The 27,119-nt window shown below is 39.5% G+C and overlaps 1 protein-coding gene across 4 annotated transcripts in view; it reads left to right on the top strand.

Annotated features, from left to right (window-relative positions):
- The window catches only part of PPP2R5E (protein phosphatase 2 regulatory subunit B'epsilon), a 170,757-nt gene that overhangs the window by 91,771 nt on the left and 51,867 nt on the right, over positions 1-27,119 (top strand). The window lies entirely within an intron of this gene.

The raw sequence follows: 27,119 nt of genomic DNA, 5'->3' as shown, positions 1-27,119 counted from the left end.
CAGCTCTGGCCATACTTGCTTATATCAATGTGAGCAAGTTACTTTAACTATGGGGTCCTCCATTTTTGTGCGGTGCTAAGAGGTATATAGGGTGGGGGGAGGGTAGCCATAGTTTTCCCAACCCCTCTGTAAATATTCCACCTAAGTAACATGCTTATGCTTTTGTTTGCATGTCAGGGTACTCAGCACCTCACATACATATACAGTCCAGAGAATGTGTGCTTACTGTTCTGTAAGGAAAACTGGAACCATGTCCCACTTGGTGCTCTCATTCCCTTCTATTTTGCCACCTCTAAGCCCATTGTGTATATACATCCTGGCGCTGCTCACTTTCCTAATTTGTGTAATACCTGCCTTTGGGGGATTTTGTGAGGATTAGCGACAGTATTTGTAAAAGTTTTAAAACAGTCTCTAACATGTGGCAAGTATTCAATAAATTTGTTTTTTACATTTCAATGATTTTATTAGATACTTGATTTTACAATTTTTGGTGGAACCCACTGTTAACTCTTTGTGCTTAAAATACTCCGTCAGTGAGATGTGTTTTATTCCATTGCCACAGTGGTTCTTAAGTTCTCTAGTTCCGAGACGATCCTGGCTGTTGGGTAATCGCTGTCCCCACCGATTTCTCTTTCATGTTACTGTAAAACAAAATCACTTCACTAGAATTAGTGAGGGAAATGGTAGTGTTTTTTATGAAATATTAATGAAGCGGTAGATGGGTTTTGCAAACCAGGATGAGTAATGATGTATAATGGCATGTTACAGTATCAGCATTAGCTTTTGATCCATCTTGATGGGACTTATACTTTGAGAACTGGTATTCCTGTTAGGGGAAGAAAAGAGTAACAGATAAAAACAATCTATGTGTTGTGGAAACCATTTTTAACGTTTAAATGAAGTCTGGATACCACCTACAGACTACTAGAATTGGGACAGAAAAGCAACCCTTTTTTTTTTTTTTTTTTTTTTTTTTTTTTTTTTTTTTTTTTTTTTTTGAGACGGAGTAGAAAAGCAACTCTTATGGGTGTAAACAAATCACATGCACACCTCGTTTTATTGCCCTTCACAGATATTGGGGGGGGTTGCCTTTTTTTTTTTTTTTTTTTTTTTTTTTTGAGATGAAGTCTCTGTCGCCCAGGCTGGAGTGCAGTGATGCAATCTCAGCTCACTGCAACCTCCGCTTCTTGGGTTTAAGCAGTTCTCCTGCCTCAGCCTCCTGAGTAGCTGGGATTATAGGCAAGTGCCACCACACCTGCCTTATTTTTGTATTTTTAGTAGAGATGGGGTTTTACTGTGTTGGTCAGGCTGGTCTTGAACTCCTGACCTCGTGATCCACCCGCCTTGGCCTCCCAAAGTGCTGGGATTACAGGCGTGAGCCACTGCGCTCAAACAAATTGAAGGTTTGTGGCAACCTTGTGTGGAACAAAACTGTCGGTGCCATTTTTTCCAACAACATATGCCCCTTTCATATCTCTGTGCCACAGATTGATAATTCTTGCAATATTGCAAACTTTTGCATTGTTGCTGTATCTGTTATAGTGATCTGTGATGAGAGATCTTTGAAGTTGCTATTTTAATTGCTTTGGGACACCATGAAATGGGCCCCTACAGCATACTTAATCGATAAATGTTGTATGTGTTCTGACTGCTCCGCCGAGCGGCTGTTTCTCAGCCTCTGTCCCTCTTCTCAGGCCTCCCTATTCCCCGAGACACAACAGTATTGAAATTAGGCCAATTAATAACCCTATAATGGCCTTCGAGTGTTCCAGTGAAAGGAAGAGTCACATATCTCTCATTTTAAATCAAAAGCTAGAAATGGTTTAGCTTAGTGAGGAAGGCATGTCAAAAGCTGAAACAGACCAAAAGCTAGGCCTCTTGCATCAGACTGTTAGACAAGTTGTGAATTTAAAGGTAAAGTTCTTGAAGGAAATTAAAATTGCTACTCCAGTGAACACATGAATGATAAGACAGTAAAACAACCTTGTTGCTGATAATTGAGAAAGTTTCAGTGGTCTGGATAGAATATCAAACCAGCCACAACATTCCTTATGCCAAAGCCTAACCCAGAGCAAGGCCTTGGCTCTCTTCAATTGTATGAAGGCTGAGAGAGTTGAGGAAGCTGCAGAAGAAAAGTTGGACAGTAGCAGAGCTTGGTTGGCTTATGAGGTTGAAGGAAAATAGCCATCTCTCTAACATAAAAGTACAAGGTGAAGCACCAAGTGCTGTTGTAGAAGCTGAAGCTGCAGCAAGTTTTCCAGAAGATTTAGCTGAGACATTGATGAAGGTGGCTACACAAACAAGAGTTTCAATGTAGGTGAAACAACCATCTCTTAGAAGATGTTGCCATCTGTGACTTTTACAGCTGCAGAGGAGAAATCAATGCCAAAGCTAGGGCCAGGCTGACTCTCTTGTTAGGAACTTAATGCTGCTGGTGTGACTTAAGTTGAAGCCAGTGCTCATTTACCATTCTGAAAATCTTAGGGTGTCTAACAACCACGTAAATCCACCCTGCCTGTGCTCTGTAAATGGAACAGCAAAGCCTAGATGGCAACACCTCAGTTTATGCATGGTCTACCAAATATTCTGTATTCACTGTTGAGGCCCACTGCTCACAAAAACATTTTGTTTTTCTTTTTCCCCAAAATATTACTACTCATTGGCTATCCACTTGGTTACCCAAGAGCTCTAATGGAGATATACAAGGAGATGAATGTTGTTTCCTTTCCTTTCCTTTCCTTTCCTTTCCTTTCCTTTCCTTTCCTTTCCTGTCCTGTCCTGTCCTGTCCTGTCCTGTCCTGTCCTGTCCTGTCCTTTCCTGTCCTTTCCTGTCCTTTCCTTTTTTCCTGTCCTGTCCTGTCTTTTTTTTTTTTCCCGAGACGGAGTCTCCCTCTGTCGCCCAGGCTGGAGTGCAGTGGCACGATCTCGGCTCACTGCAAGCTCCATCTCCCGGGTTCACACCATTCTCCTGCCTCAGCCTCCCGAGTAACTGGGACTACAGGCGCCCGCCACCACACCCGGCTAATTTTTTGTATTTTTAGTAGAGGCAGGGTTTCACCATGTAAGCCAGGATGGTCTCGATTTCCTGACCTCGTGATCCACCCGCCTCAGCCTGCTTCCCAAAGTGCTGGGATTACAGGCGTGAGCCACCGCACCTGGCCAAATGTTTTCATGCCTGCTGACACACCATCCAATCTTCAGCTCATGGGTCAAGGAGTAATTCTGATTTTCAAGTCTTCTTATTTAAGAAATTCATTTCTTAAGGCTGTAGCTGCCATAGATAGTAATTCCACTGATGGATCTGGGCAAAACAAATCAAAAACCTTCTGAAAAGGATTCACCATTCTAGGTGCCATTTGGAACATTTGTGATTCACAGGAGGAAGTCGAAATATCAGCATTAACAGGAGTTTGGAAGGGATTGATTCCAACCCTCATGGATGACCTTGAGAGGTTCGACTTCAATAGAGAGAATAGCTGCAGATGTGATGGGAATAGCAAGAGAACTAGAATGAGAAGTGGAGCCTGAAGATTTGACTGAATTGCTGCAATCTCATGATCAGTCCTCAACGAATGAGGAGTTGCTTCTTATGGATAAGCAAAGAGAGTGGTTTCTTGAGAGGGGATCAACTCCTGAAAATGCTGTGAACAGTGTTGAAATGACAACAAAGGATTTAGAACATTGCATAAACTTAGTTGATCAAGTAGTGGTGGGGTTTGAGAGGATTGACTCTAATTTTAAAAGAAGTTCCATTGTGGATAAAATGCTGTCAGACAGTATCACATGCTACAGATAAATCTTTCATGAAAGGAAGAGTCAATCAAAGCCACAAACTTCATTGTCTTTTTTTTTTTTTTTTTGGAGACAGAGTCTCACCCTGTTGCCCAGGCTGGAGTGCAGTGGCACAGTCTCCGCTCACTGCAAGCTCCACCTCCTGGGTTCAAGCGATTCTCCTGCCTTAGCCTCCCAAGTAGCTGGGATTACAGGTGCTTACCACCATGCTCAGCTAATTTTTGTATTTTAGTAGAGATGGGGTTTCACCATGTTGGCCAGGCTGGTCTTGAACTCCTGACTTTGTGATCTGCCCGCCTCGGCCTCCCAAAGTGCTGGGATTACAGGCGTGAGCCACCATGCCCGGCCTCATTGTCATCTTATTTTAAGAAATTGCCACAGCCACCTCAGCCTTCAGCAACCACCACTATGATGAGTCAGCAGCCATCAACATGAAGGCAAGACCTTCCACCAGCAAAAAAGATTACAACTCGCTGAAGGTTCAGATGATTGTTAGCATTTTTTAGCAATAAAGTATTTTTAAATTAAGGTATGTCCGTTTTTGTTTTTTTAGACATGAAGCTATTGCGCACTTTATAGACTACAGTGTATTGTAAACACAACTTTTACATGCACGGGGAAGCCAAAAAGTTTGTGTGGCTACTTTATTGAGATGGTCTCTGTGGTGGTCTGGAACTGATCCTATAATGTATCTGAGGTATGCCTGTAAAGCAAAATAGCCCGTAACTTACCTGTAGAAGAGTAGAGTGGGTAGTGGAAAGGGTACCAGACAGAGAACATGGAAGCCACTGTCTTCATTTCTCATCTTCCGCTTAACTAGTGGTAAGAACTTGAGTAAGTAATTCTCTCTCTAAGCCTCAGTTTCTTCTGTTATAAATGGAGGGAGTTGATGATGAATCCCTCACATCTTTCCATCTCTGAAAACTAACAACTCTTTTGATCAACACAGTCTAAGAAATTTTGAATGGATTACGCCTTTCTTAAAGTTTACAGGCCATTGTGCAACGTAGTTGCTTTGGAAAGTAGTTTGTTTGATGTATTTCTCATGGGGTCTCCCGGAGTCATATCTGATGAAAAATGAAAATCAGGACTTCCAGCTCCTTTAGGCTTTGCTGCATTCTGCTTCACATCATTTCAAGTGTCAGGTGTCTATCCCTGAGGCATATATTTTTTAACCATATTATGCTAATGCCTTTTTGGTTTTGTTGTTATGTATCCATTTGAAAGATTTCTTGGAATTTCTGGCTTTCCAAATCACCTTGTGTAAATTTTTATTTACCTGAGCTTGAACTCTGTATATTTTATACTCTTTATATTTGCACATCCATCTTCTTTTCTCGAAAATGTTTCTTTTGGGGATACTTCAAATGTGAGATGAAATCTCATGGGTGAAGACATTGTTTTAGTTAATTCTTAATGTTTATTTAAATGACTCAGTGTCACACTTTGACATTTTGCTGATAAAAAAGACAGGACTTCACTTTGCCAGTGAGCTCAAAATCTGGTAGAGGGAATACTCATGTGAACAGTAACGAGATAATGTCATATGTGTAGTAATAAAGTCTATACAAGGCAAGGAAGGAGTAAAGGGATATGAAGGTAGATAGAAGGGTGGTTAAGGAAGGCTTGACAGAATGATTATAGCCTCAGTAGGGTATTAAAAGATGAATGTGGCTGAACTTAAAGAGAATTATGTGATGCAAAGGAATTCTCAAACCACATGATATATACAGGGAAACACAGTCATGCTATGTTGTTACAGTGTTATGTGTGTATGTGTGTTGGAGAGTAGGAGGAGGTAAATGATGGCAGCTGAAGATGTGGATGTGGCCAGAGTCTGAAAGAACCTCACTGACAACGGTTGAAAGGTTCTATGTGGGAGAGTGACATGGTCAGATTTGTATTTCAGTGGCAGTGGGACGGAGAGATTGGAGGAGGCTGAGATTGAAGGCAGAGAGGAATCAATTAGGAGACTGCTTTAATGGAGAAATTGTGGAGGGCCTAAGTAAACTGCAGGCGTGGAAGTAGAGAAGGAGAGGAAAGGAGCATTTGAGATTCACCTAGGAGGTATAATTGATGCCGCTTATTAGCACTTCTGTGAACTTTTGGAATGTGAGAGAGGAAGGAGTCTCGGATAGCTTTGGCAGTTGAGTGGTTTGTGGTGTGGTGCTGTTGTTTGGGAAAGGTACAGCAGTAGGGAGAGCAGGCTTTGGATGGAAGCTGAGGAGTTGGTTTTTGATGAGTTAATGTTGAGGTTCCGATGGGAGACCTAGATATGGAAAGTAGGGGGTGGAAATCGGTAGTTATCAGAATGGGAGTAGGGCAGGGGAGGGAGGGAAAGAACAATGAAGGAACTTTAGATGATACCAGTGAATCATTGTTTCAGTGCAGTGGTACAGGTGGGAGCTAGCGGGTTGAAGAGTGGATTACAAAATCAAGAGGTTGAGATGATGACTGTAGATAATAATTGCTCACACTTTGGGTGTACTGTCTTCATTAGAGTAAAATTCTGTCACTTCTCTCCTACAAAAAGTATACAACCTTGTCACACTGATATTTGCTGTTATTATTTATATATTTTGTCTCTAGGACTTGGCTTTTTTTGGTTTCAAAGTCTGCTTCAATATATACCAGAGGTATAATCTCTGGTTATACTTCAAATGGTAGAATATGTAATTTTCCAAAGCTAATTTAGTTTTAAGATAAAATATATTCATTGGTTTTTCCTTCTTTGCTATTGAGGTCTTTCTTTGAGTTTTTTACATTGTTTCTTGGCCACCATCAGCTTTGTTTTTTCCCACTCTCATATTATGTCACTTGGTTATCTAGTGCTTTTTTTTTTTTTTTAAAATACATTGTTTGATTTACCTGGAAACCAGAGCTCTGGTTAGCCTCTTAATACAATAATATGACTTTGTAGAAAATTATGAAGTTGCAATTAAATATCTCAGAGTCTGTCCACATGTACTCTTAGTAGTGCTTGGTTAAGCTCGCTACATTAGTAGCTGAAGGGCAGAGTTTCTTTTAATAAAATAACAACTATCTAAAAGTAGCCTTGGAATGATAGCTACTGGAGGGGGGGAATATGAAATTTCCATTTTTCATCTTCCTGCGTCTGATAAAGAATATAACCATGATAGTCCCCCCTTAACTGTGGGAATATGTTCCAAGACCCCCAGGGATGCCTGAAACTGTGGATAGTACTGAATCCCATACGTATATCCTATGTTTTCCCCTATACATGCATACCTATGATAAAGTTTAATTTATAAATTAGTCACAGTAAGAGATTAACAGTAACAGTAAAATAGAATAGTTATAACAATATACTGTAATAAAAGTTATGTAAATATGGTCTCCCTCTTCCTTCTCTGTCTCTCTCTGTCTCTGTCTCTCTCTCTCTTTCTCTCTCTCTCAAAATATCTTATTGTACTTATTCCATGGGTGACTGAAACCATGGGAAGTCAAACCACAGATAAGGCGGGGACTACTGTATACATCCCGGCCAGAATCTGCCTTGGAGGTGACTCTTTAGATCCAAAGGAGATAAGATTTGTAGATATGCATTAATAGCATAAGAGCCATTGGGGGTGGGTAGGTGAGGGTGGACTGCTTATAATATTAGAATTATACATAATGGAAGAGAATTGAGTGATATCTGAGAAGTGTACTTAATAACTGAAGCTGGTGAGAAATTTGAAGGATAGGATAAGCGTAAAAGGTAAGACCTGAGAATTAGATTAGAAATTAAAGAATTCCTTGGTACAAAGGAAATAATTTAAGGATATGATAATGAGATCTCCCAAAGACATTTGTAGAACGAAATCAGGAGGAATTTACTGCTCAAGGTTAGGAACAGATTGTTAGCATTCATAATTTTTCAAAGGGTAGGGAACCTGGTCTGTACTTCCTCAATTCCCATCTTACACTGTCACTCTGTGCTAATCCAGTTAAAGCTCATTTAATGGTATTGATTTAGCAGCTTGGGGTGCCCATAGATGGATTTCTTGGGGTCACTGAACCCTCTGATGTTAACTGCAAAATGTTGTGTGTTCTGTGTATTTTTTATTTTTTATTATTATTATTTTTTTGAGACAGAATCTTGCTCTGTCGCCCAGACTGGTATTTTTAGTAGAGACAGGGTTTCACCGTATTAGCCAGGATGGTCTCGAGCTCCTGTCCTCATGATCTGCCCACCTCAGCATCCCAAAGTGCTGGGATTACAGGCGTGAGCTACCGCGCCTGACCGTGTTCTGTGTATTTTTATAGGAGAAAATAACTTTCTTTTGCTCAAATTTTCAAAGGTACATGTGACTCAGAAATGGTTTAAGCATGATTTTACCCTGCGTGCAGTAAATGTCTATGCTGGGTGTTGCTCACTTGGAAAAAAAGATTGGAAATGGGGTCCTCCCATTTCTGGCGGTAACTAAAGATGAAAAATGAAGTTGTTAGAATGATTTTACCAGTGAAACCATTTGGGCTAGAGTTTCTCTGTGGGAAGGCTTTTGGTAGTGAACTCAGTATCTTAAATACATGTCTGACTGTTCAGATTTTTTGTTTTATATGGTGTGAATTTAGGTAGATTGTTGTAAAGTTACACAATTTAGACTTGTGGCCATATACTTAATCCTTAGAGTCTCTTCACAAAGGTGTGTACTAATGAAAGAAGATGGCTAGCACCTGTATGCCTTCCATTGTTACCTGCATAAAAATCTGCAGGAACTGCAATGTCTGAGTTAATTCAATCTTCACATTGAATGAGAACCACCTGTGACATAGGTAGTATCATAATAAATATCATTTTATAGATAAGGTAAAGGAAGAGAGAGGTTAAGAAACTTGTCCAGAGCCACTCACCTGGGTGATTGAGATTTGAACCTCGGTGATCTGGTTCCAGAACCCATACTCTTTTTTTTTTTTTTTTTTTCTGAGACAGAGTCTCACTCTATCCCACAGGCAGAGTGCAGTGGCGCAATCTCGGCTCCCTGCAAGCTCTGCTTCCCGGGTTCACGCCATTCTCCTGCCTCAGCCTCCCAAGTAGCTGGGACTACAGGCGCTCGCCACCAAACCCGGCTAATTTTTTTTTTTTGTTTGTTTTTGGATTTTTTAGTAGAGACGGGGTTTTACCGTGTTAGCCTGGATGGTCTTGATCTCCTGAGCTCGTGATCCGCCTGCCTCAGGCTCCCAAAGTGCTGGGATTACAGGCATGAGCCACCGTGCCTGGCCCGGAACTCATACTCTTAAATGCTAAGCCGTAATGCTTTACTGGAATTATTCTTTCCAATAGGAATGAGGACTAAAACTCCTAAAAGTTGGAGTTTTGCCTCTGTACTATGTTTTTTTCTTGAGCTCTTCTAAATAGGTAAAAAGGCCTTTGATTTAAGCCCTTCCTTGTATTTTGCTGCTTCTGACAAGGCCAGACCACATAGTATGCTCTGGGGTTAAATGTTCATTTTTTTTTTTTGCTTAAGAACAGTTTCTTCTTTACTCCCTCTCCCCTACCACTTCTGCTGCCCTGTATAATAGCTTTACGTGGCCTTTGTGTTATTCTTGAATTGTTAACGCTGCTTCTCAACTTTTCTGTCTACCCTACCACTTCTTCCCAGTCTGGGAAAGTATATAGTGATTGAGGAGGTAAGGAGAAGCCCAGGAGGAAGGCCGTGTATTTCAGAACACCCCTCTCTTCCACCCAGACTGCAGTCCCCCGAGTTCATGTGCTTTCCCACTCCACTTCTCTCTCTGCCCCACCATCCAAAAATCAGGCTCCTCTGCCTGCTCCTTATGTGGTAACATTGGTGTGGTGATACCTTACCTGTGCATCATAGAGGGGCCCCACCTTGCAGTCTTGTTTGTGTTGAATTGGTAGGACCCACAGAAAACATATGGAAATTGAAAGTGCCAGTGTATGAATTCAGAGTGAGAAGGGCACTGCTCAGTGGGTAGCTGTTTGTGTATGTTTGAACTGTGCCTTCTCTGCCTGCAGCAAATTATGCGAGCTGCCAAGGAATCCTTAGGTTGGTTGGTTAGCCTAGATTTGGAGCAAGGGGAGTTAATTAGATGATTCAGACATACCTTCATCTCCCTGATGGGCATCCTAATCCTTGGAAGCACTTGTGTGTGTACAGCCTGCTTTTCCTTTTTATTGTCCTTCCTGGGTCAGTGACATAGACAAACAGACAAGGACCCAGTCTGGCCACTTACTGAACTATGTGATTCTGGGTGAGTCTCAGCCCTCTAAGCTTGTTATTGTACTGTAACTCTATAAGGTTGTTTTGAAAATTAATTTATGAACAATGCTTAGCACTGTGGTAAGCATTGTTAAAGTAGCCATATCATTATTATCATTATTCATGGGACCACGTCTAGCACCCCGGTAGACTTACCTGTCTCTTTATTTTGGTTAATACATTTTTCTGGTTACAATGAAGTCTTGCTAACCTGAAAGCTTTTTTTGTCTTTTTCAGATGACTTTCCATATCTTTTGTCTGTCTATTGATTTCAAACTCTCTACGAAGTTTTATTTTCATATCTTTTTTTTTTTTTTTTTGGGAGAATTCCCTGTGAATCTGCATATGCCCGTGTGTTTATAGTTATATATACATTTGTATATATACTGCCCTAAGTTCATCTAAATGAATTTTTCCTCATATACTTGCATATTCATGTCCCCACTCTAGTAATAATTTAGCATTTCTCTCCTGCAGGCATTCTCTCTTAAGGAATCTGACAGGGATTTTAAAGTGTTTAGTTTTAATTTAAATGTGCTAAAGAGAGGGTTTTTACTCAGGAAGCCACTGAGCTACTCGAGATTGCTGTTTGCTTCATTTACAAGCTGTAGTCCTTCTGGCTTAACTGCTTTAAAGGTTGTTTAGAGTTTTTAATATACTTAAAATTGTTTGACAGCTGTGACTTGTCTGGCACTGATATATCCAATAATATCATCTCACTGTAATGAGAATACTCCCTGTCTCTACCCCTTCCCCCAGTGGCTAGCAGCAGAATTTTGCAGGGTGAGTTACAGTACTGCATTCAAGTTTTGGTTTTTCTTTTCTCCCACCTTTCAATTTAACCTTGAAGCAGAAAATGTGGTTTAAAGGTATAAGCAGTGCTTCTGGGAAAATCTATTAAGCACATGGATGACAAAGTGAGAAATCTTGCTTGTGGTATGTGCATGTGGGTCTTGGATAATCCCAGCTCTTGGTGTTAGTTTGTATGATTTGGCTGTCTGTCTACTGAGGAGACACAGAAATGAAAGAGAGGAATTTATTGGCTAATTCTTTGAAGAAAGCTGGTTACACCACAGTGGTGCATGATGAGCAGGAAAAAGCTGAGAAAATGAGTGTCCTCAATGTGGAATTCACAGAGACAGGAGTGCCTGAGGCAAGAATCTGGCAAGCAGACAATGAGCAGGTCATTTCCAGGAGGCAGTTGGCTGCTGACCAGTATTTAAAGCCAAACTTGATCTGTAGGAAAACAAGAAGAAATACGCTATCCAGTGACTTTTCAGGAGCAAGTTGCCTCTGAGAAATGGTGCAAAAACACAAGACTCTAGAGTAGAAGTGCCATTTCAGTGATGAATAGAGAGAGGTGAGGGTTGGCCGAGTAGTAGAGAGGGAAAGCTGGTGGGGTCATGGTGAGGAGGGTCAGGAGTAGCACACGCAAGAAAATACATTTCTCAGCAAAAATAGGGCTGGTTATAATTATTTGCTAAGTTGGAGAACAAGTGTGTTTTTTTGACAAAATGGATAAGCAAGCTCTATTGGAAAATATGTTTCTATACTTTTCAGAAAGGTAGGGATTGGGGTCTTGGGAGGATAATGTTAGATGCTAAATGGGCTGCTTTGAAATACTTCGGAATTGACCTTCCTGCAGAAGGTAAGGGCTTTAGGAGAATAGGATAGACCACTCTCTGCAATAAGGCAGGCCACTTTTCAGGGATTTCTGGCTTTTTTCTCTTAGACAGATTAGGAAAAAAAAATCGTAGACAGTAGAGAAACTGTTGGAAAATTAAGTTTTGTATTTGTGCTACCCTTAATAACAAAGTGGAAAATGTGTTATATCCTATTCTGTAAAGTAAGAGTAGTTGTGTTACTGAAAAGGGGTCCCGATCTAGACCCCAAGAGAGGGTTCTTGGATCTTGCATAAGAAAGAATTTGGGGTGAGTCCATAGAGTAAAGTGAAAGCAAGTTTATTAAGAAAGCAAAGGAATAAAAGAAGGGCTAGTCCATAGGCATAAAAATGGTTACCCATTTTTATGGTTACTTCTTGATTATATTCTAAATAAGGGGTGGATTATTCATGAGTTTTCCAGGAAAGGGATGGGCAATTCCTGGAACGGAGGGTTCCGCCTCCCGCCACTTTTAGACCCCATAGGGTAACTTCTTGACATTGCCATGGCATTGGTATGTGGTACCATGTAGTACCATGGTGAAGTAGTGAGGACGACCAGAGGTCACTCTCCTTGCCATCTTGGTTTTGGTGCGTTTTGTCTGGCTTCTTTATGCATCCTGTTTTATCAGCAAGGTCTTTATGACCTGTATCTTGTGCCGACTTCCTGTTTCATCCTGTGACTAAAAATACCTTAACTTACTGGGAATGCAGCCCAGCAGGTCTCAGCCTTATTTTACCCAGGCCCTGTTCAAGATGGAGTTGCTCAGGTTCAAATGTCTGACAGTTGTTTGAGCAGTAAAATAATCAGAAGGCAGTGGTGTTTAAAGCACATTTAAAATGTAAGCTCACAGGGTTGGTGGTCAGTTCCTGCCCCTAGTTCCCTCTCTTGGTTTCCTTCAGAAGAACTAAGACGAGGCCAGCTATGTGTCACTGTCAACAGGGAGGGCTGGCTGTCCTGTCCTCCCCTGGAGGCATATCCCACTCAATTCATTATGAAGCAGTAGTTTTGGGATAAGGAGGAATGTTAATCTGTGGACAGAACCTATGGTTATATGTGCTAAATGTGGTTGTATGGTAATGGTTATATGTAGGTCAGATGTGTTTTAATTACTCACCGACTAGCTCAGGGCTTTCTTCTGCGAATGAAAGGTCACACACACAGAGAGACATGCACATAGACACAGAGTATAAGAGACAGTGACAGTTAGTTTTGGCAGTTTTTCTTGTTTATTTTTGGTGATTTCAATTAATAACGCATACCTAGTAGTCAGAAACATACATCAGGAGCCTCAAATGTTTTGTGTATGCTTTTTAAAAAATTTGCAATTCAAGAGGCTTAATTTTTCTTTGAGCATTAGCTGATTTTGAACCATGAAGTCCTCATAGCAGATATCTAGAATTTGTGTTCTCAAAAAAGCCTTATGTTGGTGGTGTTTTATCAACTTGTGCACTGTGGCTTTTACAGAAAACGCTGAATTCAGTTTCAGTAACCTTCTAGGACTTAGGACCCACAGTCCCCAGATGGTGAAATGCAGCAAAGCCTTGGTATCACATGGTTAACCTGTGTGGGGCGGGAGTGCTTGAGGCTAACCCAGGCGGTAGGAGGTTTCTGCACTGATTTATACACAGTAAGCACTATGACTATTGCAGTGTTTACACCTCTATTTTTGGATTCTAAGATTTAATATCAACAATCTTCACTTTTGGACTCACTGCTAACATTTCCAATTTTGGAGAGAGTGCAATACAGTCATTTCTGTGTGAAGTATCATTTCCCTGTGATAGTTTTGTATGAAGATAACAGATGCTAGAGATAATTAATTTAACATTGCTGTCACCGTTTCGGCAGGTAAAAAGTTGCCTCCTATTTTGAGCAAAGTTTAATCTTGAAATAGGAGCCGAATGGGAGCAGAGGGTTCGTGGTCAGAATTTGTGGGCAGTAAGGTGGAGAGAGGCAGGGATGAGTTTAGATTAGAGAGGGCTTGGCAAACTAAGCAGAGGAGGTTAGACTTAATCTTGTAGATGGCGAGCAGGGAGTTGTAAGGATTTTTGAACAGGAGGTGAAATGAAATTATATTCTTCCTTTTCTTTTCTCCAGACCCTGTGAAGAAAGTCTGTGCTCCTTTAAGGAAGATTAGGCTGGCAGATATAACCCAGGATGGCCTGTGGCAGAGGGCTGTTGTCTTAGGTTTGTCAGATGATTGCAGAGGAAGAGGAAATTAAGAATATATAAAGAACTCACCATCTTCTGTTTTTTTTCTCTACGCTTATCAAAGAATCACCTATAGTTTGAGTATTTAAATTCAATCCTTACCCACATTTTGGCCAAGTTGCTCCTACTCTGTTTTTTTTTTTTTCTTTTTAATATGACTTTTTTTCCCTTTAAAAAATTTAGATATACTTAACTTACAATAAAATTTGAAGAACAGATCTTAGGCAATGAACGTTCAGTGAATTTAGCAATTATATATGCTTGTATAGTCATCACCCCAAATGAGATCTAGAACATTGCCATCTCCCCAGAAAATTCCCCTTTTGCCTCTTTCCTGTTTTTCCTTGTTGAACCTTTTTTTAAAAAAAATCTTACTATATATGCAGTTTTGGATTCTGTTTTTTATTTCATTATCATTATGATGTAAACATGCTTTCCTGTAATTAATCTTTTAAAAGCATAATTCTAATGGTTCCTAACAGTCCGTTTTGTGGATGTACCATTGTTTACTTAACTGTTTTTCCAATTTGGGATATTTAAACAATTTCCAAATTTCCACTATTAAAAGTAATACCATCATGAGCACTAAGGAGACATTTTGGAGTAATAAATAAAATGACTTGTTGAAAATTGTATATAACAAATAAAGGAAAAGAGTTAACAAAAACTCCAAAGGGTTAAAAAAAATAGTGAACTTCTTGAAAGAATGGGGATGGTGGGAGGAGAATTCTCTTTGAGAGATAAATGGAGTCCAATGAAGGTGAAATTGGTTTTGACCAGCCTGAATTTGAGATGAGAGTGAGATGTCAAAACTGCTCTGTATATAACTGGAAATAAAGGAATTAAGGATATCCATGTGCCCTGGACACAGAAGTCATAGTGGAAAAGGTGATAGGGGACTGAGTATTGAGAGGAGAGCAGCATACTAAGGGCTGGGATTTGTTCTACATTACATTCTAGTGCTGACCTTTATTTTTATTTTTGGGGAGGTTGTGTACTTCTTCATTGGTTGAAATCATGACTTGGAGGCGTTCATTTGAATTTGGCATTCAGTATTCCCAGATCCTGAACGTGCTTTATTTTTCTATTTTATTTTATACTAAGACCTACGAATGTAGTTGGTGCTAATTCTGAGAGAAAACTCTTGTGAAGATCTCTCAGTTTATTTTGGCTAAGATTAGAGCACTTGCCATTTGTTTGTTTGTTTGCTGTTTTACTGGACTCTTCCCCACTAAAAAGAGACTGATATATTTTTTGCATAAGCAAATTAAATTCCTTGAATTAGCAGAAATTACTGGAGAATGGAAGAAATAACTTAATAAGAAATAATCTGCTGGGCGTGATGGCTCACGCCTGTAATCCCAGCACTTTGGGAGGCCGAGGCGGGCGGATCACGAGGTCAGGAGATGGAGACCATCCTGGTGAACACAGTGAAACCCCGTCTCTACTAAAAATACAAAAAAAAATTAGCCGGGCGTGGTGGTGGGCACCTGTAGTCCCAGCTTCTCCGGAGGCTGAGGCAGGAGAATGGTGTGAACCCGTGAGGTGGCGGAGCTTGCAGTGAGTGGAGATTGCACCACTGCACTCCAGCCTGGGTGACAGAGCGAGACTCTGTGTCAAAAAAAAAAAAAAAAGGAAATAATCACTAACTTTTGAGTAAATAGGGTATATTGAACTCATGCGTATGTTTACTTTTTTTACCTAAAATCTCCCCACAATTACTGAAATAAAAAAGTTATTACTGAAAAGAAATAAAACCCACAAGAACAAAGCAAAATAGAGAGATCTCAAAATTAACATTTTAGAAGCTAGAAAGCAAATGAACAGTGGTTACTATCTTGGTTGATCAGAGAAAACGGAACCCGAAGCAGCAACAAGGAAAGTCAAGACATAGCCAAGTCATGTGCTCAACTCCAAGGAGCTTCAGAAAGATAACTTCTCAAAGGAAGGGTGCATGGGGGCGAAACAGGAGATTCGCTGGAAAGTCTGTATAAGAAGTAGCCAGAATTCCTTTTCTCCCATTCTCCCAAAACCAGGTAGCCATGTAACTGCTGTCTCAAATCCCAGAAGAACACTGAAGGTTTACTCTCTGGAGAGGCTGAACTAGAGGGAATCTAGACTTGGGGACATTACGCACAGCTGAGAGCAGTGTGCACCTTTCTGAAAGTAGGACACTATGTTGAATTGAGACTAAACCCACTCAGTTCCCAGATACCTTACGCCCTCTAGCCAGGAGGTTAGATGATTCTTCTCTGGAGAATCAGGCAAACCGAAGAGAAAAGACCTAAAGACACAACTTACAAGGGAGTTCTGGAGGGAGGGGCATGAACAAGCGGTAAGGAATTAGCCCAGCCAGTCTCACTATAGGCAAGCCCACTAGTCAGCTGGTGACATGTACCCACAGAGCCCCTATTTTAAATATGACTGTAGACGGTGGCTCACTCCTGTAATCCCAGTGCTATGGGAGGCTGAGGCAGGTGGATTGCCTGCTCTGAGTTTGAGATCAGCCTGAGCAACGTTGTAAAACCCCATGTCTACTAAAAATATAAAAATTAGCCGGGTGTGGTGGCACGTGCCTGTAGTCCCAGCTACTTGCGGGGCTGAGGTGGGAGGATCACTTGTGTCCAGGAGGTTGAGACTGCAGTGAGCTGTAATCGCACCACTGCACTCCAGCCTGGGCAATACAGTGAGACCCTGTCTCAAAAAAAACCCAAACAAACACTGTATGTAGCCCTGTGATTAAGAGCTATGTGTAGGGCCCTGTGGTTAAGACTTTCTAAGTTTGAGTTCTCTCTTCTGACATTAATACTTAATTAAAGCTTAATTAGTTTGGCCTAATTTAGAACTTTATATGAATGGAATTAAACAGCATATATATGTTTGGAGGGTTTGGTTATGACTGCTTATCCTTTATACTGTTTGATGAATGTTTAGGTTGTTTCCAGTTTGCAGCTGTTATAAATTCTGCTTGTATTAACTTGATTATACTAGTTTGGCATTAATGATCACTACATAGAGGGGGCCAACTCAAATGTCTTTTTCCCTTGAATCTTTCTTTCTTTCTTCCCTCCCCTTCCCCAGTCTCTTCTCTTTTCCTGTCTTTGTGGCACCTCTGTCATCTGATGAACATGGCACAGGTCAAGGAGAGTGGAAACAAAAGACAAAATTCTTTCTTTCACTCAGTTTTCCCCTTTTGTCCCCTTCTAATGAAGTGTTGACATAGTCTTCCAAACCATGCCTGTATTTACATTTGATCTGTATTCAAATTCTATTGTTTCTCTATTCTTGATATCTCATGGACAGATTCCTTTCTTTCATACAGTTGGCAGTGCTCCGATCTTCTAGAAACTCCATGTCTGAGAGGACTAAATTATTTATAGAAGCAATCACCGTATGTTAAATCTAGTTATACCAATTCATCATAACAATTATCAGCTAAATACTCCGACTGCTTCTAACAGGAGTAAGCAGCAATCACAATGAAAACGGTGTTTGTTTTTTTGGTCTGTGTAAATCTGTAGGGTATACCCAGTAGAGTAAAAAATAAATACTTGATACAGGAAATATAAATAAAAATGATGTCTTTCTTGTGTGTTATGAAAATAGTACATGGCTAAGACTTCTATTACTTTAATATTGTCTTTTGAATACTGGCTATATTTAAAAATTCTAATTGGGTATCATAAGTTTTAAGCTTTTTTTTTTTTTTGATATTCCTTTTCTTCAATTGCCTGTTAAACTTTTGATCATTTTAATATGTTCTTTCTGCCTCATTTCAGAATCAGGTTTAATAGAATAGTTGTTATGTCCTAGAAAGCCCTGCTAATACAGATTTAAGTGTGACATTAAAATGTGTAACAATAATTACTATTTTTTCCTAAAGTATATTTGAATAATTACTAATTATTTCAAAATGTGTAACAATAATTACTAATTATTTCAAAAGTAATTACTCGCTTTAGAAATCTCCTTTTAAATCCTCTTCCAGATTTCTAGATGTTGTAAAACAAACCTCACAGCTGTCACAAGTGCTTGTTTCTTAGTCACATATAAACAATGCACTCTGTCATTGGTTAAGTGAACGTCTTCACAAAAGTATAGAGCTTTGTCCACAAATGCAGTTTTATGATAAAGATATAGACAGGCTTGCTGGAGTGGCTTGATCACACCTATATGTTACAGTATTTCAGATAGTTCTCATCATGCAACTGAGATCTACATTTGTGATAAACAAGGATATTGAGGAGCTGGTTTTGACTCAAGGAATCATATGTAACTCAGATGAACATGTTTGGAATAATAATGTCTGAAAATTATAATTATTGATGATATTACATAGCAAATACAGTTAAATATTTAATATGTTAGGCAATAAAGCTAGACCTGCAGTGGATGGCCTCTTCTAGGAAATTGTCAAACTGACTTAAATTTAAATTTTCTGCTCCTTAGAATTAGGTGTTAAGGACATGCCCCCCCTTTTTTTTTTTTTTTTTTAAAGGTAGAATCTAGCTCTGTCACCAGGCTAGAGTGCAGTGGCGTGATCTTGGCTCACTGCAACCTCTGCCTCCTGGGTTCAAGCGATTCTCCTGCCCCATTCTCCCAAGTAGCTGAGACTACAGGCACGCGCCTCCGTGCCCAGCTAATTTTTGTATTTTTAGTAGAGATGGGGTTTCACCATGTTGGCCAGGATGGTCTTGATTTCTTGACCTTGTGATCCGTCTGCCTTGGCCTCCCAAAGTGCTGGGATTACAGGCGTGAGCCACCATGCCTGGCCAGGACATGCCTTTATGCTATAATAACAGATTTGAATAGTTTCTTAAATTCAGATAACTTTTAAGTAGCTGGGTTAGTTCATATAGATGGCAAGGTTTAAAAAAAGACTTTAGGCCGGGCGCGGTGGCTCAAGCCTGTAATCCCAGCACTTTGGGAGGCCGAGATGGGCGGATCACGAGGTCAGGAGATCGAGACCATCCTGGCTAACACGGTGAAACCCCGTCTCTACTAAAAACACAAAAAAACTAGCCGGGCAAAGTGGCGGGCGCCTGTAGTCCCAGCTACTCGGGAGGCTGAGGCAGGAGAATGGCATAAACCCGGGAGGCGGAGCTTGCAGTGAGCTGAGATCCGGCCACTGCACTCCAGCCCGGGCGACAGAGCAAGACTCCGTCTCAAAAAAAAAAAAATAAATAAATAAAAATAAAAATAAAAAAAAAAAAAGACTTTATTCCTAGTCTGAAGTGGAAACTACAATATATTTATTACGGTAATTAAGATACATAGTTTGGCTTTAGAAACAACTTATTTGATTGAACAAATTACCAGTGAATTAAATTAAATGGTAATTGAAAGCTTACAAATTTTGCCATTTGTTTCCTAATCAAAGCATTGGCTTAAAAGATATTTATCTGCTCTGATTCTGAGTCCCTCAAGCATAATTACAAATGCTTTGGGATCTTTCTATGTTTATCAATAATTATCTATAATTAATTTAAAGGAGCTGACATTTAAAGATGTCAGATTTGAAAGGTTCTTTATTATTGAGACCATTAACAACTCTTAAATGTGGTATTACCAAAAGTAACTTGACATTATATATGTGTTGTTTATTGTTTATTATTTTTATGTTAGAAAATTTTGTTAGAATTTTAGTTCTTATTCTTATGGTTGAATATTTATGTATGTATGTATGTAGACCTGGGTTTTCTGAAAACATTGTGACCAGTCTGGTCTCCAACTCCTAGCCTCAAGTGATCCTCCTGCCTCGGCCTCCCAAAGTGCTGGGTTTATAGGCACGACCCACTGCTCCTGGCCTTAGGGTTGAATATTTAATATAAATTCTGGTATGTTTGAAAATAGTCTTAGGTGTTTAAATGTCTGATTTAGAGATTTAAAGTAAGTCTTGCTTATATTCATATTTTTATTTCAGATTTAATTGTGTTTTAAAAATGGCATTCATGGTAAATATTGATGATTTGCCTATTTTCTTTCAAGGTTCAATTTTACCATATCTACTTAGATTCATCTTTTGCGCTAATGTAAAATATTATGAAAATAATAGATCCGGGTGCAGGGGCTCATGCCTGTAATCCTAGCACTTTGGGAGGCTGAGACAGGTGGATCACCTGAGGTCAGGAGTTCGAGACCAGCCTGGGCAACATAGTGAAATCCTGTCTCTACTAAAAATACAAAAAATTAGCTGGGTGTGGTGATGGGTCCTTGTAATCCCAGCTACTCGGAAGGCTCAGGCAGGAGAATTGCTTGAACTGGGAAGGCGGAGGTTGTGGTGAGCCAAGATCGTGCTATTGCACTCCAGCCTGGACAACAAGAGTGAAATTCTGTCTCAATAATAATAATAATAATAATAATGACAACAATAACAGTAATAATACATGATGGCCTAAGTGTCAACATTGCATTTACTAGCCCCTCCTGGTTGTAAATCATTTTGGTTTCTTTTTAATACATAATGAATTATTGAATGAATGAATGCTTAAACTGGATGAAAAAACTCAGGGATATCATTGAAATTGTTACTTGCATGAGGTCTTAATGTGAATAGTGCTGGAGAAATAATGGCAGCTTTAAATTTGCTGGAATATTTTCTGTTTAGCGTCATTCACATAGTCTTTTTGGTTAGAAAATTTAACTTTTAGATGTAATCTTAAAACTCATTTTATAGCCATAATAACATTCTCTTTGTTTGTATTTATAGTTGATAGGCTTGCAATATTGTGTAATTTTATGAACTTACAGTTTCACAGATGAAAGGGGGAAACATCTTTGAGGTCAGCTAGTTCCTCTGCTTTTATTCAAGAGAGATGATACTCAACCATCTAGAAAATATATTCTAAATAACAAAGATGATTTAAATTGACTTGTTATACTGTGGTACAAGTGATCCCCTGATCACATTATATGCCCAGTGTGCCAGAGCCTCAAATCTTAACAAATATATAACTACAGGAAATTCAAAGTATTCATTAATTTAAAAAAACATTCATTGTATTATCCTTATCTTTTGTACATTTTTTATTAATATTGGCAGATATTTAATGAGTAGCTCTTAGGTGCTAGCCACACTCTGTTCTATTATAATATTTTCCTTAACAACAACAAAATGCCAGTCAAAATCATAGTGCAAAATTAGTAATTTCTATGGACATGGATTGGGAATGGTGAATTTTTTTCTGCAGTAATTTAAATAACTACTAGAAATATAACAGTTGTATTTTGCTCTTGCAAATGAAAAAGTAGTAAGTTTAATCAAAAACTGATAAAAATATGCCTAAATGCTTCTTCCTCTTTTGTTTATGAGGCCATGAACGCGGAAACTTTGTAGTCTCTTCTTTCACATTTGGCCAAGAATTTGACTGTTTTGGTTTTTGTTGCAGCACCGTAATTAACAATAGCCAGCAGTAAACTAACGTACTGAAAAATGAGCAGCTGGACCCTCAAAGCAAGCAGTTAGAGGTTCTTAATATTAGTGTTATTTTAGGGTTGTCAGATTTAGTAAATAAAAATATAAGGCATCTAATTAAATTTGAATTTCAGATAAATAGTGAATTTTTTTTAGTATAAGACTGTCCCAAATATTGCATGGGACAAACTTATACTAAAAAATTATTTGTCATTTATTTGAAAGTCAGATTTCACCAGTGTCCTGAATTCTATTTGGCACCCCTAGTTATTTTCATTTATTGTATATTAGGTGCCAGACATTCTGAGATGAATAAGGAGTCCTTAAGTGCTTCAAAATCCAATTGGGGGAGACAAAAAGAAGGGATGTGAGGAAGAGAACACCGGAAAGGAAACAGTGCAGTAATCAAGATGTTTGCTGCTGGAGGTCTGAACCAGCAGTGGGGATGAAGAGATCGTTATAGTTCTTTGTTAATGCTGAGTCATCCTTTGAGTGGCAGTGGCAGGCAAAAAAACTTGGAAGGAGATGATGAGAAAGGAGAGATGAGAAAATGAGAGTAGTAAAAATGTTAAAAAGAAATGGGAGTAGGGAAGATCAGAGGAAAAAGAGAGAAATAAAGAAGTCAGGTCTATCCACAGTTCAGTGTTGGGTGGAAGTGGTGTATCAGAAGGAACCCTAGGAACTCTCCCTGGGAACTCTGTCTGCGTTTCATGGTAATTTGTTGCCTTGAAAAACTTGCAAGCTCTTTGAACCACAATTTCCTTATTTCTAAGATGAAGGGACTGGATGAGATAGTTTCTAACCTGATCTGATTCTAAAAGCTCATTAGTGGAGGTTTTCTATCTTTTAAGAGGGGTTGTCCAGGTTTTGACATCCTTTCCTTCCATCTCTTCAGCCTCGCTTTGTCCTTGTAGCCACTTTTTGGAGGCCAGGCCAGTGCCTTCAAGCCTCCTTTTTTTTCTTTCTTTTTTCCATAGAGAGATGAGGGTCTTGCTATGTCACCAGAGCTGGTCTTAAACACCTGGCCTCAAGTGATCCTCCTGCCTCAGCCTCCCAGGCATGAGCCCCTGCTCCCAGCCCCTTCAAGCCTTTAGTTTGATCCTAACATCCACTGTGTATTCTAATATCTTTGGAATGAAAAGGAATTAGACTACCTCAGAGGCATTTATTTCTTTTTTCTTTTTTTTTTTGAGACGGAGCCTTGCTCTGTCACCCAGGCTGGAGTGCAATGGCACGATCTCAGCTCACTGCAAGCTCCACCTCCTGGGTTCACACCATTCTCCTGCCTCAGTCTCCCAAGTAGCTGGGACTAGAGGTGCCCGCCACCATGCGCGGCTAAATTTTTGTATTGTTAGTAGAGACAGGGTTTCACCGTGTTAGCCAGGATGGTCTCAATCTCCTGACCTCGTGATCCCCCCGCCTCGGCCTTCCAAAGTGCTGGGATTACAGGCGTGAGCCACCGCACCCGGCCGCATTTATTTCTTAAACTTTTTTTACTTTGCAGTGACACTAGTATAGTTTAAAATACAATATTTGAAAAATAAATGTATCTAATATACTTTAAAATTTCCTTTTGTACATTTTTGGTAGTCTGCTTTTGAATGAATAAAATAGGAGGCGTAGGGCTAGAACCTCATGTATTTTAATATAATAGAGACTGTTTGTGACTTTGGAAATACCTGAATGCATTTTAACCTAGCCGCATAGGTTCTTCACAAAACTGTTGTGTGGTGGGGAGTGATGTTGGTGGTTACTCATGGCTGTGATACATTTGCATAAGTATGCAACTGCCATTACCTATTTAATAATCCATTTAACCATAGACTATAAATTAAAAGTGACTGTCAGTGATAAAGGAAGATTTAATGGAAGCAAATTTACTATTTAGGACCTTGGTTTTTAACCGTTTTTAGATCTTGGAAGTCTTTTGAAAATCTGATGAAGGCAACTGGCCTTTTCCCAAATTGGACTAATATACAAACTGTTGCAGATAAATCAGGGGATTTAGAGACACTCCTCCCCTCTTCCTCCCCCGCACCCCAATGGAAGCCCGTCCATGGATGACCTGATTTTAAATTTATGATTTTGGAGCTCAACTGTACAGTTAAACTGGTTCATTCATGTAATTCTTAAATCATTCATTCATGAGCCAAGCTCTCTGGTATTGTGGGAGGCTGTGATATATATATATATATATATATATATATATATATATATATTTTTTTTTTTTTTTTTTTTTTTTTTTCTGATAAACCTTTGGCACTCCTGGAGGCTGTGGTTCTTAACTCTCGCTTGGCAGCAGTAGTCTTATATAAACAAGTTCAAGACCCATTTTCATCTTGGAGTGGAAGGTGTAACTCACATAGTGTATGTCTTTAACGTATGCTTTTTATAGATTTAGGACTGTGTTTATCATCCATAGTCCTCTTGCTTTAACATAGCTTTTAATTTCCATTTATAGTTAACCATTTCCATTCTTATCCTTATAGTCACACAATTTTCAATTGCCTTTCCATATAAATCTTTATTTATGAACTTTTTTTTGGTGCTCCCATAGAGCCATCATCTTTAATGCTGCACAGTATTCCACTGAGTTGATAAACCTCTCTGATGCTGGACATAAAGGTTATTTCCAGTTTTACATTTTTTGGAGAATGTTGCAAGTGACAGCTTTAAGTAGCTTTGTCACTCTTGTCTTGGATTAGTTTCTCAGGGCAAATTCTCAAGGATGGGAGTAATGGCTCATTTATAACATTTTTATTAAGTACCTAGTATATTCCAGGCTGGGTCAGAGGTTTGGCCATTTCCATGACACTTGATATGCTTTGCCATTCTTTCCCATCGTGGTGGAGAACTACTTAACCAATCCAGTGAACTCTGAATTGTCCAACCCAGCAGACATGTGCTTCCTCATTCGTCATCTGGTGAATGTTTAGAAGTAAACTAAATAAAGCATGACAGGAAGATAAATCTGAAGAAATGACAGTGTGTAGCTAAATGATATGTATATACTTCTAGAACTACCTGCCTTTTGGATTATTTACCCAACGTGGCTGCCTTTTGCTGTGTTAACTGAGAGATGAAGTTTTGACCACATCAGAAGATGGGAACACGATACAGGAATGAACGTCCTTAGAAATAACTTGCATTTATTCAAGTTACCTAGACAATTTTGAAATTTGTTTAAAGCAAAACCACAATACACAGCTTTATTAATATATCCAAACTTTTACTTTGTGAATATTTATTAAATGCTTAGTATATGGTGGGAAGACAAATGTATTGTATATTCCTGATTAGTTATTAGTAAGGAGAGACAAATAACCAAACAGATAGTTGCTGCAGCGTGTGGTGGGCACTGTAAGAGAGTTTATATGCCCAGGAGTACAAAGGAAGAGAAGTTTCTGTTTTTTTACCCAGATTTTTTACTATGGAGAAGCCCCTTTTTTCCCCCTCTCATGGTTTACTTTCATGTCTTAGGAGAGGAAAAACACTTGTTAAAGAGTGCAGTACATAATAAATGACTTAGTTGGGATGAAGACTCAGTTTTTGAAATACATGTATAGTTTAATGAAGATTCAAAGTTGAGTAATTAAAGAACCTTTGCCCTGTCAATTACATTGTAGCTGGCTGGTTGAAGGGAAGTCATTACCTGAAAAGTCACTTACTTCTTCATAAAAATAATTTCTAGTAATCACTGGAAGGGACAAAAATAAAATAATAGAACTGTGTTTGCTGTCATTAGCCATAGCAAAAGCATATTCTCATATGATCATTTTTTTCTGTCCTCTAAGCTAACGAATAAGAAAGTTGGTCTGCCTTTTCTTCTAGAAAGAACACTGGGGATCCTGACAGTCTGGGTCCAGTTATAACTCTCCTGGTTACTAATTGTAACCTTAGAGCTTAACAACACCCATGCTTCTATTTCCTCAGTGGTAAATTAGGGATCATAATAGTGTACACTTCATAGGACCGCCAAGTCCAATAGATACTGCTCTGTGCTCTTCTTAGTCAACCTCTGAACAGCATTTACTGCTCTTGACCTCTTCCTTAAAACGCTATTCTCTCTTAGCTTCTGAGACCCCAAACTCTAGTTCTTTTCTATTATCACCTGCTTCTTTTCATTTGCTCTCCTTGGCTCTTCTTCTTCTACCTAATTTCTAAATATTGGGTGCCCAAGGACCCTTTCTCTCTCTCTCTCTCTCTCTCTCTCTCTCTCTCTCTCTCTCTCTCTCTCTCTTTTTTTTGAGATGGAGCCTTGTTCTGTCCCCCAGGATGGAGTGCAGTGGCCCAATCTTGGCTCACTGCAAGCTCCGCCTCCTGAGTTCACGCCATTCTCCTGCCTCAGCCTCCCGAGTAGCTGGGACTACAGGCGCCTGCCACCACACCTGGCTCCTGCCTCAGCCTCCCAAGTAGCTGGGACTACAGGCGCCTGCCACCACACCTGGCTAATTTTTTGTATTTTTAGTAGAGACGGGATTTCACCGTGTTAGCCAGGATGGTCTTGAGCTCCTAACCTTGTGATCTGCCCGCTTTGACCTCTCAAAGTGCTGGGATTACTGGTGTGAGCCACTGCTCCCGGCTGACCATTTCTCTTCTTTTTGTTTACTTCTTTCCAAGGTGATCCCATTGGTCCCATGACTTTAAGTATTATCTATATGCTGCTGAGTCTTATATGTCTCTGGTTCTGACCTGTCCAGCTCAGAGGTCCAACTTCATATTTCTAATTGCCTCCTAGATACTGCTCCTTTAATACGTCTCTAACTAGATCCCTAGATCTCTCTGCTACAACAAGCCAGCAAAGAAATAAACTTTTCCCTTTTCCAGTAATCTCTATCTTCAGTTTATGACCTCAGATCTATGTCTTGTCCTTAATTCTTTCTTTCACATCATATATCCAAGCCAGCAGCAAAGCACTACCTTTTTGAATCAATCTATTTCTGTCTGTCTTCCCTACCATCCTTGCCAAGCCAGCATCATCCCTTGTCACATTCACAGCCTAACTTGTCCTCTTCCTGCCTATTCTATACATAGCTGTTGGAGTGATTTTTTTTTTTTAGGCAGAAATCAGATCATGCCACTTCTCTGTTTTAAGATCCACTAATGGCCTCCCATTGCACTAAAATAAAATTGGATCTCCTTCCCATAGCTTATACATCTGAGCTCAGTTTCCATAACTAGGAAATGGGGATAATTGTGGCTTTAACTAGAATACAATAAGTTCCATGATGGCATGGATTTTTATCTGCTTTGTTCACTACTGTTTTCCTAGTGCCTAGAACAGTGTGTACACATAATAGGCATTTAATAAGTATGAAATAAATAAATAAAAAATATATTTATGAAATAAATACTTATTAAATGCCTATTATGTGTACACACTGTTCTAGGCACTAGGAATGTACACATTCAGATTATGTGGGTACCCCAAAGCCTTTCTTCTTTCCTCTTTCAGAGCAGCGTATTAGATAGCTCAGTATTTTCTGCATTACATAGGAGGGCCAGCAAAGGCTTCTGATGCAATATCTGCTTTCTTTTTCCCTTCTCACTTTTTACACATGTTCTCCTGTTCCACCTCATCTTATTCTTCAGATCTAAAGATGTTTGGGTCATTAGGAGAAAGATGAGTGGGTGAGTGGGGCAAGAAACAGAAACTGGAAAGGAATCCTGAGACTAGTAGCAACAACATTTAAAACATAAACATTTTACTATAGAAATCTTTTAATAGGCCAGGTGTGGTGGCTCACACCTGTAATCCCAGCACTTTGGGACTGAAGTGGGTAGGTTACTTGAGGTCAGGAGTTTGAGACT

The sequence above is a fragment of the Chlorocebus sabaeus genome, chromosome 24 (assembly GCF_047675955.1).
Source record: "Chlorocebus sabaeus isolate Y175 chromosome 24, mChlSab1.0.hap1, whole genome shotgun sequence".
NCBI classification, from domain to species: Eukaryota; Metazoa; Chordata; class Mammalia; order Primates; family Cercopithecidae; genus Chlorocebus; species Chlorocebus sabaeus.
This window is presented reverse-complemented; position numbering and strand designations above follow the sequence as displayed.